Source organism: Pelmatolapia mariae, linkage group LG10_11, assembly GCF_036321145.2.
Source record: "Pelmatolapia mariae isolate MD_Pm_ZW linkage group LG10_11, Pm_UMD_F_2, whole genome shotgun sequence".
In the NCBI taxonomy this organism is placed as follows: domain Eukaryota; kingdom Metazoa; phylum Chordata; class Actinopteri; order Cichliformes; family Cichlidae; genus Pelmatolapia; species Pelmatolapia mariae.
The window spans coordinates 38,126,212-38,145,644 of NC_086236.1; the positions used below are offsets into that span (position 1 = coordinate 38,126,212).

At 43.2% G+C, this 19,433-nt stretch overlaps 1 protein-coding gene across 1 annotated transcript in view; it reads left to right on the forward strand.

Annotated features, from left to right (window-relative positions):
* The first annotated feature begins 330 nt into the window (after positions 1-330).
* LOC134635394 (myotonin-protein kinase) overlaps positions 331-19,433 on the forward strand; it is a 60,585-nt gene continuing 41,482 nt past the window's right edge. Inside the window, exon 1 of the mRNA XM_063484780.1 lies at positions 331-383. The gene's annotated coding sequence lies outside the window, so the exon portion shown is untranslated. The remainder of the gene's footprint in view (positions 384-19,433) is intronic.

Genomic DNA, 19,433 nt, shown 5'->3' on the forward strand with positions numbered 1-19,433 from the left:
TAATTGTGAAACCTATTTACTTATTGTATAACAGTTGAGTGTATCTCTTTTTCTCTGTTGTTTCAATCTAATAAATATATCTTCAAGAAAAAAAATGTATTTAGAGCACACTAATGAATTGTCCCACGCTGATAAATTACTGCAAAATTGTTAAATTAGGAAAAAAGGATATTTTTAAAATAATGCCACTGCATTACCATTTTTAGGTCCATTATTTCAAATAACACTGAAATAATAAAGTAAAAATAACTGAAGTATGCAAATCATTGCCTCTTCTCTCCTTTCATACAGCTGAGCCTCTGGTAAAGGAGGTTAAGAAAACCCGCATCAAAAGAGAAGACTTTCACATCTTGAAGGTGATTGGCCGCGGCACATTCAGCGAGGTGAGCGAGAATTGTACCTACTATTTTATATGAGTATAATTTTTAGGTATTGACTTAAATTCTACATTTAAGAATATAAATTATTTAGCTGCCTTTTTATGTGGAATGGGGTTTTACTGAAAGGAACTGGACCTGTCTGCAATGATACTACTTGCACTCCACATAGTTTCTTCTTAATCATTTCTACTATATCTTTTAATATCAACATGTCAAGGCCACCAAAATGGGTAGAACTCTGTCACGGCGGGGTATGCCAGTGAGTTTGTGAAAAGGACCCAAAAGCAGACACTAGAGAGGTGAACTGAAGTTGAAACCAAGAGTGAGCTATTTACTATGGCTGGTGGACATGAACATAAAACACGAGCAAAGGCAAAACAGGAGCGACAACTAAACTGAAACCTAAAATGGGAAAACTAAAAAACTACTGTATTTTCAGACTATAAGGCAAAAAAAAAAAATCAGTCAGAAAAGTCAAACTTTACTCAACTCATTCTTCTTGCTTCCTCCACTTCCGTACCATTGATTCATTAATGTTGAATTCTCTCGGAGCTGCTCTATTCCCATGTTGTTGCAGTATATATTCATTTAGACTCTTTTTCTCCAATTGATCTTTCTGAGTTAACTTCAATAATTACTTCCTCCAAACCATCAACGTGTCTTTTAGACCCCAGTCCTACAAAACTGCTCAAAGACTTCCTGCCATTAATTAATGTTTCAATCTTGAATATGACCAACCTATCTCTAATAATCGGCTATGTACCACAGGCCTTCAAGCTGGCTGTAGTTAAACCTTTACTTAAAAAGCATCTCTAGACCCAGCTGTCTTAGCTAATTATAGGCCAATCTCCAACCTTCCTTTCATATCAAAAATCCTTGAAAGAGTAGTTGTCAAACAGCTAACAGATCATCTGCAGAGGAATGGGTTATTTGAAGAGTTTCAGTCAGGTTTCAGAGCTCATCACAGCACAGACTCATAAAAATTATGAACAGAATCGGTGACAAAGGGCAGCCCTGGCGGAGTCCATCACCCACCAGGAACGAGTCCGACTTATTGCCGGCTATGCGGACCAAGCTCTTGCAACGGTTGTATAAGGACTGCATGGCCCGTAGCAATGGGCCAGACACCCCATACTCCCGGAGCACCCCCCACGGGACCCCCTGAAGGACACGGTCGAATGCCTTCTCCAAGTCCACAAAACACATGTAGACTGGTTGGGCAAACTCCCATGCACCCTCAAGTATCCTTGACAGGATAAAGAGCTGATCTAGTGTTCCACGACCAGGACGAAATCCGCATTGTTCCTCCTGTATCTGAGATTCGACTAACAGACGAACTCTCCTCCTTTCCAGCACCCTGGCATAGACTTTCCCAGGGAGGCTGAGGAGTGTGATCCCCCTGTAGTTGGAACACACCCTCCGTTCCCTTTCTTAAAATGGGGACCACTACCCCGGTCTGCCAGTCAAGGGGTACTGCCCCTGATCTCCACGCAACATTGTAGAGACGTGTCAACCAAGACAGCCCTACAACATCCAGAGCCTTCAGGAACTCGGTGCGGACCTTGTCCCCCCCAGGGGCTCCACCACCAAGCAGTTGTTTAACTGCCCCCAGAGATTGGCGGGTCATCCCCTTCGTCCCCAGACTCTGCTTCCGCCACGGAAGACTTGCCAGTGGGATTGAGGAAGTCCTCGAAGTATTTCTTCCACTGCCTGACAATTTTCTCAGTCGAAGTCAGCAGCACTCCACCTGCACTATACACAGTGCAGGTAGTACACCACTTTCCCCTCCTGAGTCACCTGACGGTTTGCCAGAATCTCTTTGAGGCAGTCCGAAAGTCTTTTTCCATGGCCTCTCAGAACACCTCCCACACCCGAGTTTTTGCTTCAGCTACCGCCCGCATGGGTTCCACTTGGCCTATCGGTACCTATCAGCTGCCTCCGGAGTCCCACAGGCTAACCGAGCCAGGTAGGACTCCTTCTACAGCTTGGTGGCTCCCCTCACCTCTGGTGTCCACCATTTGGTTCAGGGATTACCACCACGACAGGCACCAACTACCTTGCGGCCACAGCTCAGTGGCAATGGAGGTGCTGAACATGGTCCATTTGGACTCAATGTCCCCAGTCTCCCTCGGAATGCTGTTGAAGCTCTGCCGGAGGTGTGAGTTGAAGATCTCGCGGACCGGGGCCTCTGCTAGATGTTCCCAGCACACCCTCACAGTACGTTTAGGCACGCCAGGTCTGTCCAGCATCCTCCCTCGCCACCTGATCCAACTCACCACCAGGTGGTGATCAGTTGACAGCTCAGCCCCTCTCTTTACCCGAGTGTCCAAAACATATGGCCTTAGGTCTGGCGATATGATTACAAAATTGATCACCGACCTGTGGCCTAGAGTGTCCTGGTGCCACGTGCACTTATGGACACTCTTATGTTTGAACATGGTGTTCGTTGTGGCCAAACTGTGGTTTGCACAGAAGTCCAATAACAAAACACCACTCGGGTTCAGATCCGGGAGGCTGTTCCTTCCAATCACGCTCTTCCAGGTCTCACTGTCATTGCCCACGTGAGCACTGAAGTCTCCCAGTTGGACAACAGAGTCCCCAGCAGGAGCACCCTCCAGTGCCCCACCCAGGGACTCCAAGAAGGCTGGGTACTCTGAACTGCGGCTCGGCGCATAAACGCAGATGACGGTCAGGACCCATTCCTTGAGCCGAAGACAAAGGGAACAAATCCTCTCGTCCACTGGGAGAAACCCAACATACCAGCAGCAAGCTGAGGGGGATACCAAGATACCCACCCCAGCCCGCCGCCTCTCACCAGGGGCAACTCCAGACTGAGACAGAGTCCAGCCCCTCTCCAGGAAACTGGTTCCAGAGCCTAAGCCATGCGTTGAGGTGAGCTCGACTATATCTAGCCGGTACCTCTCAACCTCATGCACTAGCTCAGGCTCCTTCCCTACCAGAGAGGTGACATTCCATGTCCCAATTGCCAGTCTTGGTAGCCAGGAATCGGTCCTCCTGGCCGGCGCCCAGCTCAAATTGCACCCGATCCCTATGGTGCCTCCTGCGGGTGGTGGGCCTGGAGGAAGAAAAGACAGCAGGTCCCTGAGGTCTTGTAACCAGGGGTTGCTGGTTATCCTGCATACAAGGTTAAAAACAAAAGGTGACAGAGCGTTTGTATCAGTGGCTCCCAGACTCTGGAACTCGCTCCCTTTGAGTTTGAGATATGTGGACTCAGTCATGTCTTTTAAAAAGCAGTTAAAAACCTATCTGTTTAAACTTGCTTTTGGTTAATTTTGTTTTGTTTTGGATTTTAATGTCTGTTTTCTGCCTCTGTAAAGCACTTTGTGATTTTTATCTTGAAAGGTGCTATATAAATAAAATTTTACTTACTTACTTACTTTACATGATAATTGCAAACGGGTGATTTCATTATTTCCAGGTGTGAATTGACTGAACCGAACAGGTTTAAGCTAGAAGCAATGGAAGAAATTGAGGTTTCTTATGAGAGTGGTCAAGTCATGAGTTGTGCGTGTATTTGATCCACAATAGCTGGGATAGTTGGGAGCCTCAGGTGAACTGGTTGGAAGAGGCAACACACACAAGGTTAATAGGAGCCTCTGTGACGATGTCCAAAGGAATTACATGAAACTGAAAAATGTGGTTTATCAGGAGCTGGGTAGCTTCTAAGGCTAAAGGTAACTCAGACAGAATGGCAATAGTTGACCATTTCTTTGAAGAAATGGTCAATTACAGTCAGATTGACTGATAAAGGTGGAAATCCATTGACACAAAGTCCAAGGCAATGTGGGAACAAGAGCGACTGAGGTTAGGAGGCAGTTTTAGCAAGCTGACAAGAGGAGAAATGGAAAGGGAGGACTTATTTTGAGGACATACAGAGCAAGCAAAGAAGTTCTCACACATCCTCTACCAGGGATGACCACCAAAACAGGGACTGCAAGAAGGCACATTTTTTCCAAGACGGCATGCGAATTAGGTTGTGTGGGTCTAATATATTATGTGAGGACTAACTTTCAAAGGGACTTAAAGATGACTAGGCATTCCGGTACAAGGACACAGCTCATGCCTCTAAACATTCTGAACCACAGACCAGCTTGATGTTTCAGGAACCAAATCTGTAAGTGATGGTTAAGTTGAATCTGGTAAAGAATAGTGCCCACTTTGCCTGACGAGCGTTAAGACACTTGGCAGTCTTCAAGGTAAGATCTTAAAATTTGTCCACTCTACATATTTGAAGCTCTTCCGGCCAGTTCCTTGAGGGGAAGTTTGATGGCCAGTAGTTCTCCAACATCATAATTCCATTCAGCTGGGGAGAGAGGGCAAGATAAAAAGCACAAGGATGCATTTCACCTTCATTTTTTTTTTTTTATGTGATAACACTGTTCCTACCTACTGCAGAATCCAAAGTGTCCATTGGCTCTAGTTGGATGCGGACAGGGGCTGAAGCAAAGAGCTTTTTACGGAGTTGAAAGTTCCACTGAAAGCGATCTTAGGACAAGCCAGGTTAGTGAGAGAAAAGGCTATTTTACTTTAGTCACAGATGAAACAGTGGTAGAAAATGGCAAACTCCAAAAAGCATTGAAGCTTTGTTCTCTGTGGGGCCAATAAACCACTGCTTCCACCTTCACTGGAACAGCCTTTACCTACCGTTTTTCCATGATAAACCCAGGAAATAACATGGAGTCAATATGGAATTAACATTTCTCTCCTTTGACATAAAGGGCATTTTCCAGTACATTAGAGAACTTGATAGAAATGAAGCTTAAAGTGTTCAGAAATGGACTGAGAATATCAACCAGATTAAAAAAAGACAAAGCAGTTCGGTAAGTCTCTGAGAACCATTATTAACATTAACATTAATAATTAAGTAAGGCGCTGGAAAACCACAGACATCAGAGACCAAGAGGCATTGCCAGAGATTCAAAGGGTCACAGTTGATTATTGAAGGCAGTTTCCACTCATCCCCCTCCGTGATACGCACCAAGTGGTACACATTTTGGAGATGTAACTTAGAGAAAACCATGGCCCCCTGCAGAAGTTTGAATGCAGAAAAAAGTAGATGTGATGGGTATTCTTAACTGCGAATTTTTCCAACCTCAGAAATCTATGCAGCAACAAAGAGTCGTGTCTTTCTTTCACCACAAATCTGCACAAAGAGGTGGTTGAGGATTAACAATTGACACCCAACTGTGAGTGAGTCTTTGATGTATTTCACCATGGCCTCGTGTTCAGGTAGTCTAGGGAGATAAAAAAAAAAAATGGTGACAGTTTAATACTTTTCACTCTTACTGGCTGCAGTGAGTCTGTTTTTCACTGCAGAGCTTTTCAAAACTTGTTTGCAGGCTTGGTACTGCCAACCTCAAGTCATGTTCAACTGACCAAGTAGTCATTTATCTTCCATAGAAAGGAGGGAGTGGACGCTGGCGCGTTTGGCTGCCGCTGCTCTTTCTGCATACTGTCTATACTTACTGCTTAGTATAGCTACAAAAGTTTGTTTTTATTCTCTGAACCTACTGTCTGCCAGGTAAAGTGCTTCCCTGCCTTACCTGTTTGGCTGGCATGCTTTGGACACATTTACTGTCAGCTGTTAGCATCAGCTGTTAGCACCAGCTGTCAGCATCAGCTGCTAGCCGCTGCTTTGTCTTCGGATAGCCAGTTTCCGGACTGTATTACATCATGACTACTGCTAAGGTGCTGCTCTTCCGGGCTCTTCTCACTGGGTTTGTTCTGCAGTCCATACTCCGGCCCGTCTCCTCCACGCTGAGGTACTTGGCATCAGAGCTACTCTTTCTGCGCTTCAAGCACCTCTCGACCTTTCCGCCGACTTCACTGCTACACCCTGGCATCGCCTGGCGCCCGCGTCGAAAGTATGTCCACCGCGGATCCAGACGGAATTACAGGATCGACAGCAGGAACCCGATACCATCCCTGTGGTCATCTCACCGCCGCTCCGCTAGGAAGCCTGGTGGACGGACTGCTGACCGTAGTGTGCTTGCTAGCCCTGCCCGGTCGGCTTGCAAAGCTAGCGGCGACTATCCCGTTTCCATCGGATTGGTTAATGTCCGATCCCTCTCCAGCAAAGGACCTCTTGTTTATGATCTTCTTAATGATCATAACCTGGACTTTCTATGTCTGACGGAGACCTGGCAGCATCCAAATGATTTCGCCGATCTCAATCTGACCACTCCACTTGGATTTGTTTACACCTGCCAGCCCCGTGTGTTGGGACGTGGGGGTGGCCTTGCGATCCTGTACAACAGCAAGTATAAGGTATCCTCTCTTTCTGCTCCTGCCTACTTCTCGTTTGAATCCATGCTGATTCAAATTAATGGACCAACTCCCACAGTATTAGTTGCTGTTTACTGTCCACCTAAAATCAACTCTGACTTTTTAACTGATTTTTCTAACTTTCTTGCCGAAATCCTGCTCTTATCTCCAAATATACTACTGCTGGGCGATTTTAACATCCACATGGACAACACATCAAATTCAGCCACAAGAGATTTTATATCCTGTCTGGACAATTTTGGCTTACACCAATATATGGACGTTCCCACACACTCCAAAGGACACATTTTGGATCTTGTTTGCTGTATTGGTGTCACCCCTAAGAATTGTGCTGTATTGGACATGCCTTTTTCAGACCATAAATTTGTTTTATTCAGTGTTAGTCTCCCACTATACAAAAATAAACAATTACTTTTAGAAATATTAGGGGCATTGATCTATCAGCTCTTTCCCATGGCATTAATAATTTACCTACCACTGATGCCTCAGCTTCCATAGACGACCTGGTATCTCACTATAACAATGAACTTATCAACCTCTTAGATACCTTGGCTCCCCAAAAAATTCGAACTGTTTCTTTCTCTCGCTCTGCGCCATGGTATTTATCTGAACTTCGCCAACTTAAAGCTACTGGACGCCGCCTGGAACGTCTCTCCAGGAAAACAGCACTTACTATTCACAAGGACATGTATGTCAGTCATATATAACATTATAAAGAAGCTATTCATCATGCTAAATCTGCCTACTACACCTCTGTTATTGAATCCGCTGAAGGAAACACTCGCACTTTGTTTTCTACATTGCATAATATTGTTAAACCCCCAGATACCTTTGCCATACATACACACTCTGCCGCAGTTTGCAACAAATTTATGGACTTTTTTTACACCAAGATTGAGAATCTTTATCAACAACTGCCCTCGTCCTGTGAAATGGTCAATTGTTCTATCTGCATTTTTTGTCCTTCTCAGCTGTCATCATCTCTATCCAATTTTGAACTTCCCACAATAACTCAGCTATCTTCCATAATAACTTAAAGTCATCATCGTGTAAACTTGATCCACTGCCGACAAATCTTGTTAAACTCTCATTCCCGTCTCTTGCCCCACTGATTGCTAATATCGTACACTCCTCTCTTATATCTGGTTCTGTTCCTTCTTCTCTTAAAACTGATATAATAACCCCAATACTGAAAAAGCCAAGGAATAAAAGTGGGTTTTAAGATGTGATTTAAAAGCGGACAGTGAAGAGGCCTCTCTAACGTGCAAGGGCAAATTATTCCATAATTTAGAGAAGGCCCTGTCCCCTCTGAGCTTCCTCCTGGATCTCGGTACCTCCAGGAGCAGCTGGTCAGCTGACCTGAGAGACCGACAGGGTATGTGGGTATGAAGAAGCTCAGAGAGGTAAGGCGGGGCAAGACTGTGAAAGCATTTAAAAACAAACATGAGAATTTTAAAATGAACTCTAAAAGACACAGGCAGCCAGTGCAGAGAGGCTAGCACGGGGGTTATATGCTCTCTTTTTCGAGTTCCTGTTAGGAGTCGTGCAGCCGCATTTTGAACCAGCTGCAGACGTGAGAGCAATGACTGACTGACCCCTGCATAAAGTGAGTTACAGTAGTCCAGGCGGGAAGAAATAAAAGCATGGATCACTGTTTCAAGGTGCTGCCTCGAAAGAAAAGATTTTACTCATGCCAGTTGCCTTAAATGATAAAAACTGGACTTCACCACTGTTCTGATTTGGTTGTCCAATTTAAAATCACTGTCCAACTTAAAACCAAGGTCAGTAACAACAGGTTTAAAATAGACTTCCAAGGATCCTAAATCAACAGAGGAGGACTCACAGGGACCACTAGGTCCAAACACCAACACTTCTGTTTTCTTTTCGTTAAAATTTAAAAAGTTTAGAGCCAACCAAGCTTTAATGTCATCTAGACATGTCAAGAGAGGTTTTATGGAGATGCCATCCTTCTGCTTTAGTGGTAAATAAATTTGGCTGTCATTGGCATAACAATGAAATGAGATCCCATGCCTCCTAAGGATGGAACCCAGAGGCAATAGATACAATAAAAAGAGCAGTGGCCCTAAAATTGAGCCCTGTGGGACGCCGCATGACAGAGGAGCAGAAGATGTTTCGGAACCGAGAAGGCTGACAGAGAAAGTTCTATCTGACAAATAAGACCTAAACCAATTAAGTGCAGTGCCACCAATACCCACTACATCATTTAAATGAGAAATTAGAATATTGTGGTCTACTGTGTCAAAGGCAGCATTTAGGTCAAGCAAGACAACAACATGGTTACCAGAATCACATGCCAGGAGGATGTCATTAAAAACCCTTAATAATGCAGATTCTGTGCTATGAAGGCTTTTAAAACCTGACTGAAAAACCTCAAAGATGCCATTATCATCTAGAAAATCTTTCAGTTGACTAAGAACAATTTTCTCTAAAACCTTGGAGAGTAAAGGCAGCTTGGAAATAGGCCTATAGTTCGCTAAAACTGTGTGATCAAGGCCAGGTTTCTTAAGCAGTGGCTGCACTACTGCATGTTTGAAATTTGCAGGAACCACGCCAGAAGACAGACTGCTGTTAATAATGTCAAGGACAATTTAATTGAAATCTTTTGATACATCCCTTTTTCATAGTATAATCTTAACGTGCTTCATCTGAATCACCCTTTCTGTGTGCTCACTACCTAATTTATAGCCAAAGTATTCACTCACTGTCTCTTTACTGTTTCGCTAGCTTAGCTTAGCTCGTAGCTGACTCGTTAGCACCATGGCTACTTCACCTGTCCCTGTTGCACTTTCCTGCTCATTGTGTCAGATGTTTAGTTACTCCTCGGCCTCCTTTAGCAGTAATGATACCTGTAACAAATGTAGCATATTTGCAGCTCTGGAGGCCAGGATTACTGAATTGGAGACTCGGCTTCGCACCCTTCATTCACCCGTAGCTAGTCAGGCCCCTGTAGCTGGTGCAGCCGAAGATAGCGTAGGCCCCGCTAGCTGTTCCCCGGCAGACCCCAAGCAGCTGGGGAACGAGGGCGGTTGGGTGACGGTGAGGAGGAAGCATAGTCTTAAACTGAAGCCCCAGGTACACCACCAACCTGTTCATGTGTCTAACCGTTTTTCCCCACTCGGCGACACACCCGCCGGGGGTCAAACTCTGGTAATTGGTGATTCTGTTCTCAGACATGTGAAGCTAGAGACACCGGCAACCATAGTCAATTGCCTTCCAGGGGCCAGAGCAGGCGACATTGAAGGAAATTTAAAACTGCTGGCTAAGGGTAAACGTAAATACAGTAAGATCATAATTCACGTCGGCAGTAATGACACCCGGTTACGCCAATCGGAGGTCACTAAAATCAATATTGAATCGGTGTGCAACTTTGCCAAAACAATGTCGGACTCTGTAGTTTTCTCTGGTCCCCTCCCCAATCAGACCAGGAGTGACATGTTTAGCCGCATGTTCTCCTTAAATTGCTGGCTGTCTGAGTGGTGTCCCAGAAACGATGTGGGCTTCATAGATAATTGGCAAACCTTCTGGAGGAAACCTGGTCTTGTTAGGAGAGACGGCATCCATCCCACTTTGGATGGAGCAGCTCTCATTTCTAGAAATATGGACAAATTTATTAAACCCCCCAAAATCTGACTATCCAGAGTTGGGACCAGGAAGCAGAGTTGCAGTCTTACACGCCTCTCTGCAGCTTCTCTCCTCCCGCTACCCCCCCAAAAAACCATCTCCATTGAGACTGTGTCAGCTCCCAAACAGACAAAAAACAAACCAAAAACCAGCAATAAAAAACTTAAACATAAAAAATCAAAAAGAAAGAACAATACAGAATCCACATCTGAACCAAAGAGTAAAACAGTGAAATGTGGATTATTAAATATTAGGTCTCTCTCCTCCAAGTCTCTGTTAGTACATGACTTAATAATTGACCAACAAATCGATTTACTCTGCCTTACAGAAACCTGGTTGCAGCAGGATGATTATGTTAGTTTAAATGAATCAACACCCCCGAGTCATTCTAACTACCAGAAACCTCGAAGCACAGGCCGAGGGGGCGGTGTGGCAGCAATTTTTCACACCAGTCTATTAATTAACGAAAGACCAAGACAGACTTTTAATTCATTTGAAAGCCTGATGCTTAGCCTTGTCCAACCCAGCTGTAAAACTCAGAAACCAGTCTTACTTGTTATCATCTATCGTCCACCTGGGCCTTACACAGAGTTTCTCTCTGATTTCTCAGACTTTTTATCTGATTTAGTGCTCAACTCAGATAAAATAATTATTGTGGGTGATTTTAACATCCATGTAGATGCTAAAAATGACAGCCTCAAAATTGCATTTAATCTGTTATTAGACTCAATTGGCTTCTCTCAAAATGTAAAAGAACCCACCCACCACTTTAATCACACTCTAGATCTTGTTTTAACATATGGCATAGAAACTGAACATTTAACAGTGTTTCCTGAAAACCCTCTGCTGTCTGATCATTTCCTGATAACATTTACATTTACAATAATTGATTACACAGCAGTGGAGAGTAGACTTTATCAAACTAGATGTCTTTCTGATAGTGCTGTAACTAAGTTTAAGAATATAATCCACCCACTGTTATCATCTTCAATGCCCTGTACCAACATAGAGCAGGGCAGCTATCTGAACGCTACTCCAACAGAGGTCGATTATCTTGTTAATAATTTTACCTCCTCACTACGTACGACTCTGGATACTGTAGCTCCAGTGAAAACTAAGGTCTCAAATCAGAAGTACCTGACTCCGTGGTATAATTCTCAAACACGTAGCCTAAAGCAGATAACTCGTAAGCTGGAGAGGAAATGGCGTGTCACAAATTTAGAGGATCATCATTTAGCCTGGAGAAATAGTTTGCTGCTTTATAAGAAAGCCCTCCGCAAAGCCAGAACATCTTACTATTCGTCACTGATTGAAGAAAATAAGAACAACCCCAGGTTTCTCTTCAGCACTGTAGCCAGGCTGACAAAAAGTCAGAGCTCTACTGAGCCAACAATCCCTTTAACGTTAACTAGTAATGACTTCATGAACTTCTTCAGAAATAAAATTTTTATCATTAGAGAAAAAATTACCAATAATCATCCCACAGATGTAATATCGTCTACAGCTACTTTTAGTACCATTGATGTTAAGTTAGACTCTTTTTCTCCAATCGATCTTTCTGAGTTAACTTCAATAATTACTTCCTCCAAACCATCAACGTGTCTTTTAGACCCCATTCCTACAAAACTGCTCAAAGAAGTCCTGCCATTAATTAATTCTTCAATCTTAAATATGATCAATCTATCTCTAATAATTGGCTATGTACCACAGGCCTTCAAGGTGGCTGTAGTTAAACCCTTACTTAAAAAGCAATCTCTAGACCCAGCTGTCTTAGCTAATTATAGGCCAATCTCCAACCTTCCTTTCATATCAAAAATCCTTGAAAGAGTAGTTGTCAAACAGCTAACAGATCATCTGCAGAGGAATGGCTTATTTGAAGAGTTTCAGTCAGGTTTCAGAGCTCATCACAGCACAGAAACAGCTTTAGTGAAGGTTACAAATGATCTTCTTATGGCCTCTGACAGTGGACTCATCTCTGTGCTTGTCCTGCTAGACCTCAGTGCAGCGTTTGATACTGTCGACCATAATATCCTATTAGAGCGATTAGAACATGCTGTAGGTATTACAGGTACTGCACTGCAGTGGTTTGTATCATATCTATCTAATAGACTCCAATTTGTTCAAGTAAATGGAGAGTCTTCTTCACATGCTGAGGTTAATTATGGAGTTCCACAGGGTTCAGTGCTAGGACCAATTCTATTTACATTATACATGCTTCCCCTAGGTAGCATCATTAGAAGACATAGCATAAATTTTCACTGCTATGCAGATGATACGCAGCTCTATCTATCCATGAAGCCAGGTAACACACACCAATTAGTTAAACTGCAGGAATGTCTTAAAGACATAAAGACCTGGATGGCCGCTAACTTCCTGCTTCTTAATTCAGATAAAACTGAGGTTATTGTACTCGGCCCTGAAAATCTTAGAAATATGGTATCTAAGCAGATCCTTACTCTGGATGGCATTACCTTGGCCTCCAGTAATGCTGTGAGGAACCTTGGAGTCATTTTTGACCAGGACATGTCCTTCAAGGCACATATTAAACAAATATGTAAGACTGCTTTCTTCCATTTGCGCAACATCTCTAAAATTAGAAATATCCTGTCTCAGAGTGACGCTGAAAAACTAGTTCATGCCTTCATTACTTCCAGGCTGGACTACTGTAACTCATTATTATCAGGATGTCCTAAAAACTCCCTGAAAAGTCTTCAGTTAATCCAAAATGCTGCAGCAAGAGTACTGACAGGGACTAGAAAGAGAGAGCATATTTCTCCTGTTTTGGCTTCCCTTCATTGGCTTCCTGTTAAATCCAGAATTGAATTCAAAATCCTGCTCCTCACATACAAGGTCTTAAATAATCAGGCCCCATCTTATCTTAATGACCTTGTAGTACCATATCACCCTATTAGAGCACTTCGCTCTCGCTCTGCAGGCTTACTTGTTGTTCCTAGAGTATTTAAAAGTAGAATGGGAGGGAGAGCCTTCAGTTTTCAGGCCCCTCTTCTGTGGAACCAGCTTCCAGTTTGGATTCAGGAGACAGACACTATCTCTACTTTCAAGATTAGGCTTAAAACTTTCCTTTTTGCTAAAGCATATAGTTAGGGCTGGACCAGGTGACCCTGAATCCTCCCTTAGTTATGCTGCAATAGACGTAGGCTGCCGGGGATTCCCATGATGCATTGAGTTTTTCCTTTCCAGTCACTTTCTCACTCACTATGTGTTAATAGACCTCTCTGCATCGAATCATATCTGTTATTAATCTCTGTCTCTCTTCCACAGCATGTCTTTCATCCTGTTTTCCTTCTTTCACCCCAACCGGTCGCAGCAGATGGCCGCCCCTCCCTGAGCCTGGTTCTGCCGGAGGTTTCTTCCTGTTAAAAGGGAGTTTTTCCTTCCCACTGTCGCCAAAGTGCTTGCTCATAGGGGGTCATATGATATGATTGTTGGGTTTTTCTCTGTATTTATTATTGTGCTATCTACTGTACAATATAAAGCGCCTTGAGGCGACTTTTGTTGTGATTTGGCGCTATATAAATAAAATTGAATGGAATTGAATTGAATACTGTCCTATACTAGGAAAAATGTCTTTGTAGAGGGAAAGGATCCCGAGGGGAACCTGTGGGCTTCATATGGTGAACCACATCCTCTAAAGTGGAGAGGGTCACAAGATCAAACTGAGTAAAAACAGCAGTGTAAGGGTCAGAGACAGAGGGGTCAGAGTCAGGAGCTGTGATAAGAGCCCTGCTGGTGACAACCTTTTCAATAAAAAAGTTCAGAAAATTATTGCAAATATCAGGAGAAACTTCCAAACAGACATTCAATGGAGTATTAAGAACAGTGTCAGTGGTCTTAAATAACACACGTGGGTTATGACAGTTGGAAGAAATAATATTTGCAAAATATTCCCTTTTTACCTCTTTAACAGTGTTCTGGTAGCGATGCCAGCAGTCTTTTAGAATTTGAAATGATACATGCAGTTTATCCTTTTTCCACCTCCGTTCTGCTCGACGGCATTCCCTCTTAACAGCACGAGTGCTCTCATTAAACCAAGGCTCAGGTTTAGCCTTGGGCTGCCTGGTTTTTAAAGGAGCCACAGAGTCCATGATTGTTTGACAGCAAGAATAAAATTAAGCTCTTCTGTGTCAGAGGAAACAAAGTCAGAAGGCCCAACGAGCTGATTAAAAGCAGCAGAAAACTGCGCGGCAGTGGAGGGGTTAATAACCCAACAGCGCCGAGTAGCAGCGCCAGATTTAACTGCAGTATATGTCAAACCAACGTTGAATAACACAGGCATATGATCTGAGAGTGCACAGTCACAAATCTCCAAGTTAGTGACAGGCAGACCATATGACAGAACGAGGTCCAGTGTGTGTCCGTGCTCATGTGTAGGGCCAGGTACGGACTGTACCAGGCTAAAAGAGTCAATAAGGTTTTACCAGTGGCTTATCAGGACAACATACATGCCTATTAAAATCTCCAACAATAAGAACACTATCATAGTTGGGCATAATCCCAGCTAAAAAATCAGAAAAGTTGTTTATGAAGTTCTTATTGTATTTCGGGGGGCGATAGATGACAGCGCAGAAAACCGGGTTTGTACGACTCACCTCAAACGAGGTAAATTCGAAGCTGGAGAATGAAGGCTGTAGAAAACACTGCTTACATTTGTAATCCTTTTTGTAAACAGTCGCTGTGCCTCCACCTCTGCCTGTCGTCCGTGGCGAGTTAAAATAGCAACAATCCACAGGTAAAAGTTCAGATAGAGCACTGGACTCACCAACACTCAGCCACATCTCAGTCACACACAGAAAATCCAGATTACGGGAACTGAAAAAGTCCCGAAGAATAAAAGTTTTGTTTAAAAGTGATCTGGCGTTCACCAGGCCAATCCTGGCAGGAGCTGGAGTTGGCGCTCGGGGTTCAGGAGGTCCAGAAACCCGCTGCAGCGATCTCAGGTTCTGATAATGTTGACAGCGGAGGTTTAGCCTGGGAGGGCATGGGCAGCGAGGCCGAGGAGGATCATCATCAAAGCCGACCACAGGCACCAAACAGGCATCAACAGGATCCAGAAAACGCCGAGACACAAACAGTCTTGGAAATAATCCATGCACTGGTCGGAAAACAGCAGAATAATTCTTTAGAGAAACCTTTAGCTTCACCAGGCGACCGCTTCGTTTACCCCGGCGACGATGACGATTTCACCGGCAAGGTAGCGTGGGAACCCGGTACAGGTAACCCGGGGTTTCCGATGCAAATGGGGGCAGGGGTTGCTGCCCACCAGCTCCAAACGACACAATATTTTGGACCACAGGTTTGAGGTCCAATAGTGTCTGGCGATCATACCTCAGCAGAGACTTTGGCTACGTTCACACTGCAGGCGAAAGCGCATCAAATCCGATTTTTTTGATCCTATGCGACCCATATCCGATCATGGTATGACAGTGTGAACGGCACAAATCCGATATTTTCAAATCCGATCTGGGTCACTTTCGTATGTGGTACTGAATCCGATACATATCCGATGTTTTAGAAAGCGACTGCTGTTTGAACGGTCATGTCGCATTAAATCCGTCTTTTACGTCACTGACACGAGACAGACGCCAATTATCAGCGCCGGAGGAGCACCCGTGAAGACATCGTGAACACTTCCTGGCCATCCAGTGTAGATGTTAGTGAAACTGTTGGGAAGACAACGTTGGAGAAACGTGAACATTTTATTTGTACTGTATAATCTGCAGATTCTGACCGAAATCTGCAACTATCCTTTGAAGCACCGCTCCTCTAAAACAGCAATAAGGATAATTATTAGGTTATCTACATTATTATGTAAATAACAAAATAACTTAAAGCAAAAATTGGGAAACGTAAAGTCCGAAGTCTTTATATTAAGGGCCATCAGTCAAACAATATTGTTTGCTCTGGGTCTAAACAGAGCGCGTTGTGTGTGACATCTTCTTTTGCGCATGCGGGCCGCTTTGAGCGTTCACACTGGAGAGCGTTTGCTGTCGCATTTTATTTGTAGTGTGAACAAGCAGACAAAAAAATCGGATTTGATCAAAAAATCGGAATTGAGCATTAAGACCTGCAGTGTGAACGTAGCCTTTGTTTCATGGATGACACAAATTAGAAATAATATAAACAGGAACAAACTTGGCAGTGACAGACGAGCAGCCACACACACCGGCGCCATCTTGCCATCCTCATTCTCCTTGACCTTACAGCAGCTTTTGATACTATCTCCCACTGCATCCTCCTTCACAGATTTGCATCTATTGGCATCAATGGTACAGTACTCGCCTGGTTTACCTCTTATCTCTGGCCGCTCATAGTTTGTTCAGTTACTCCCTCACAGATCAGTATCTACTCCAGTTAATTCCGGTGTACCCCAAGGCTCTGTCCTGGGTCCTTTACTTTTTATCATCTATCTCCTACCCCTAGGTAATATTTTTAGGAAGCATAACATCCAGTTTCACTGCTACGCCGATGACACCCAGCTCTACCTATCCTCCAAACCCACAGCTACTCTCCCACCCACATCCATTTCTGACTGTTTAAGTCAAATCAAGGTCTGGTTTACTCACAACTTTCTTAAACTTAATGGCAATAAAACAGAATTCATTTTAATAGGCACCAGATCAAAACTGACTACAGTTCCAACCAGTCTTTTGTTATCCATTGATAACTCTGTCACACCCTCCCCTCAGGTTAAGAGTCTTGGTGTCATCCTCGATAGCACTCTGTCCTTCACAGCACATATAAATAATATCACTCGGTCTTCCTACTTTCATCTCCGTAATATTAACCGTCTTCGTCCCTCACTCACTCCACACAGTACTGCCATACTTGTCAATGCTCTTGTCACATCTTGTTTAGATTACTGTAATTCTCTTCTCTATGGTCGACCTCATAAATCTCTCCATAAATTGCAGTTAGTTCAAAATACAGCTGCTCGTATTATTTCCAGAACTAGATCCACTGAACATATAACACCTGTTCTTAAACAGCTCCATTGGCTTCCAATTCACCTCCGTGTAAATTTCAAGAACCTGGAATGCACTTCCACTTGTTCTCCTGACCACACACTGTCTCACCACTTTTAAATCACGTCTCAAAACTCATCTATTTAGAATTGCATACACCTGATCTGTCTTAGTCCATTTTTACCTTGCTCAGTTTTTATACTTGCCTTTATACTTTTATGACTGTTTATGTCTAAATTTTATTTTACCATGTTTATTATATATATACATATTTTTTTTTATTTAATTTTATTTAATGCTATTGTTCACGTGTTATTGTAAGGTGACCTTGAGGGTCTGAAAGGCACCTATAAATAAAATGTATTATTATTATTATTGTTAATTTCAGTGAGGCAACAGCAGAAAACCCACTCTCACAGAGATAGGATGTGGCAAAGGGAAGCAGATTGCCCACAGCTCTCTGCCCTGTCAGTGAATTCTCCCTCTCCACACCAAGCCAGTAAAGCAGCAAGTCCTCACACAGGGACCCTGACATAACAAAGCAAACAGCCTTGATTGCTATCTATATTGTTCACCTGTAAGACAAAGTTTGTCCTTCACTACATCAAGAAGTTGTTCCTCACTTCAAATATCACATAGGCACCTTGCAACTATGTCACTGGACAGAGGGATGGCCCTTAATTTTGCACTGTTCATCTCATCAAGCACCACCACCAACCTTCCCATTAGTAGGTCACTTGCTCTATCACCTGACCTACAGTCACCCCGTTGTTGACACCATATCTAAAGGTGCATGGAGTATGAGGTCCTCTGCTATCATGTGTTGTTTCTTGCACTGGGCAATTCTATATGCAACTTTGTGACATGTCATTGGTGCTTTGTCGTACTAATGGAGATTTTACAAAGTGTTTTTCCTGTTGATGGTATTCTCCAAGTTTTCTTTGAAAGAACTAAACTAACGTATTTCTGTCACTAAGGTGTGATGTCTCCAATTGTATTCTTAATTTCTTTGGTCTGTCAACTGCCAGTTTTCAGATATAAAATACACACAGGTCTCTCCCCATCTCCTACCGGACATTCACCTTGAAACCAAGAGCAAGATAAGCTTCATCATAATTTATTTTTGGCTTATTACCAGCACTTGCCTCGTTTGTCTCAGATGCAACACCTGTTTTTCTTTAATAACTATCATATAACTCGCCATTTCAACGACCATCTACAGATGTGAGACCACTAAATGCACAGATTACTAACATAACTGAGGTGACTTTCTTTGTTCCACCATAAAAGTGATTCTGGTGTTAAGCATTAGTTCCGCATGACTTTTCTGTTATTTGGGAAGTATTTCTGCCAGGTAACTTATGCCCCACCTGTCATGACTCTGCCACACACTTTGAGAATCACTGGACAAAAATATATTTAGTCCAGTCTCCTCAGCGATCAGCTGACTGTGACAGGAAGATGGCGCCTTTGCTCGGCTTGACTTTTACTTTTATCTATATCTGAGTCTTTTAACTTTGTCCAACACGTCTCTGGTCCAACCCATTTAAAAGGCCATACCTTGGACCTTGTCTTTTCCTTGGGCCTCAACATTGGCAATGTGTTTGCTGAGGATGTACATTTGAATGATCATAACTGTATCTTTGTTTAACTCAATTTTAGCTCTAAACAAACACCTGTGAAGTTAAAAACTCATAGACGCATAATAACTGAGACTACTGCTGAGAGGTTCGCCATTATGTTTGACAATTCTCTACTCTTTACCGGAAACGATGTAAATACACTTATTCAGTCCTTTAGTAGGGAGTGCACATCCATTTTGGATCAAGTGGCACCTATTAAAACAAGCTTGGCCTTACAAAAGAAGACATGCCCTTGGATAAATGAGTCTTAAACTTAAGGAGAATATGCCGCAAAACGGAACAACTATGGAAGAAAACCAAACTTGAAGTACACAGGCTCCATCTTTGAGATCTCATGCTCTCCTTAAATGATACGGTGAACACTGTTAGATCAGAGTATTTTTCTAGACTCATATCAAAAAACAAGAGAAATCCCAAGTTTCTTTTTGACAAAATCAGTGCTATTGTTCCCCCAGATGTGGTATCTTTAGATGTGCACC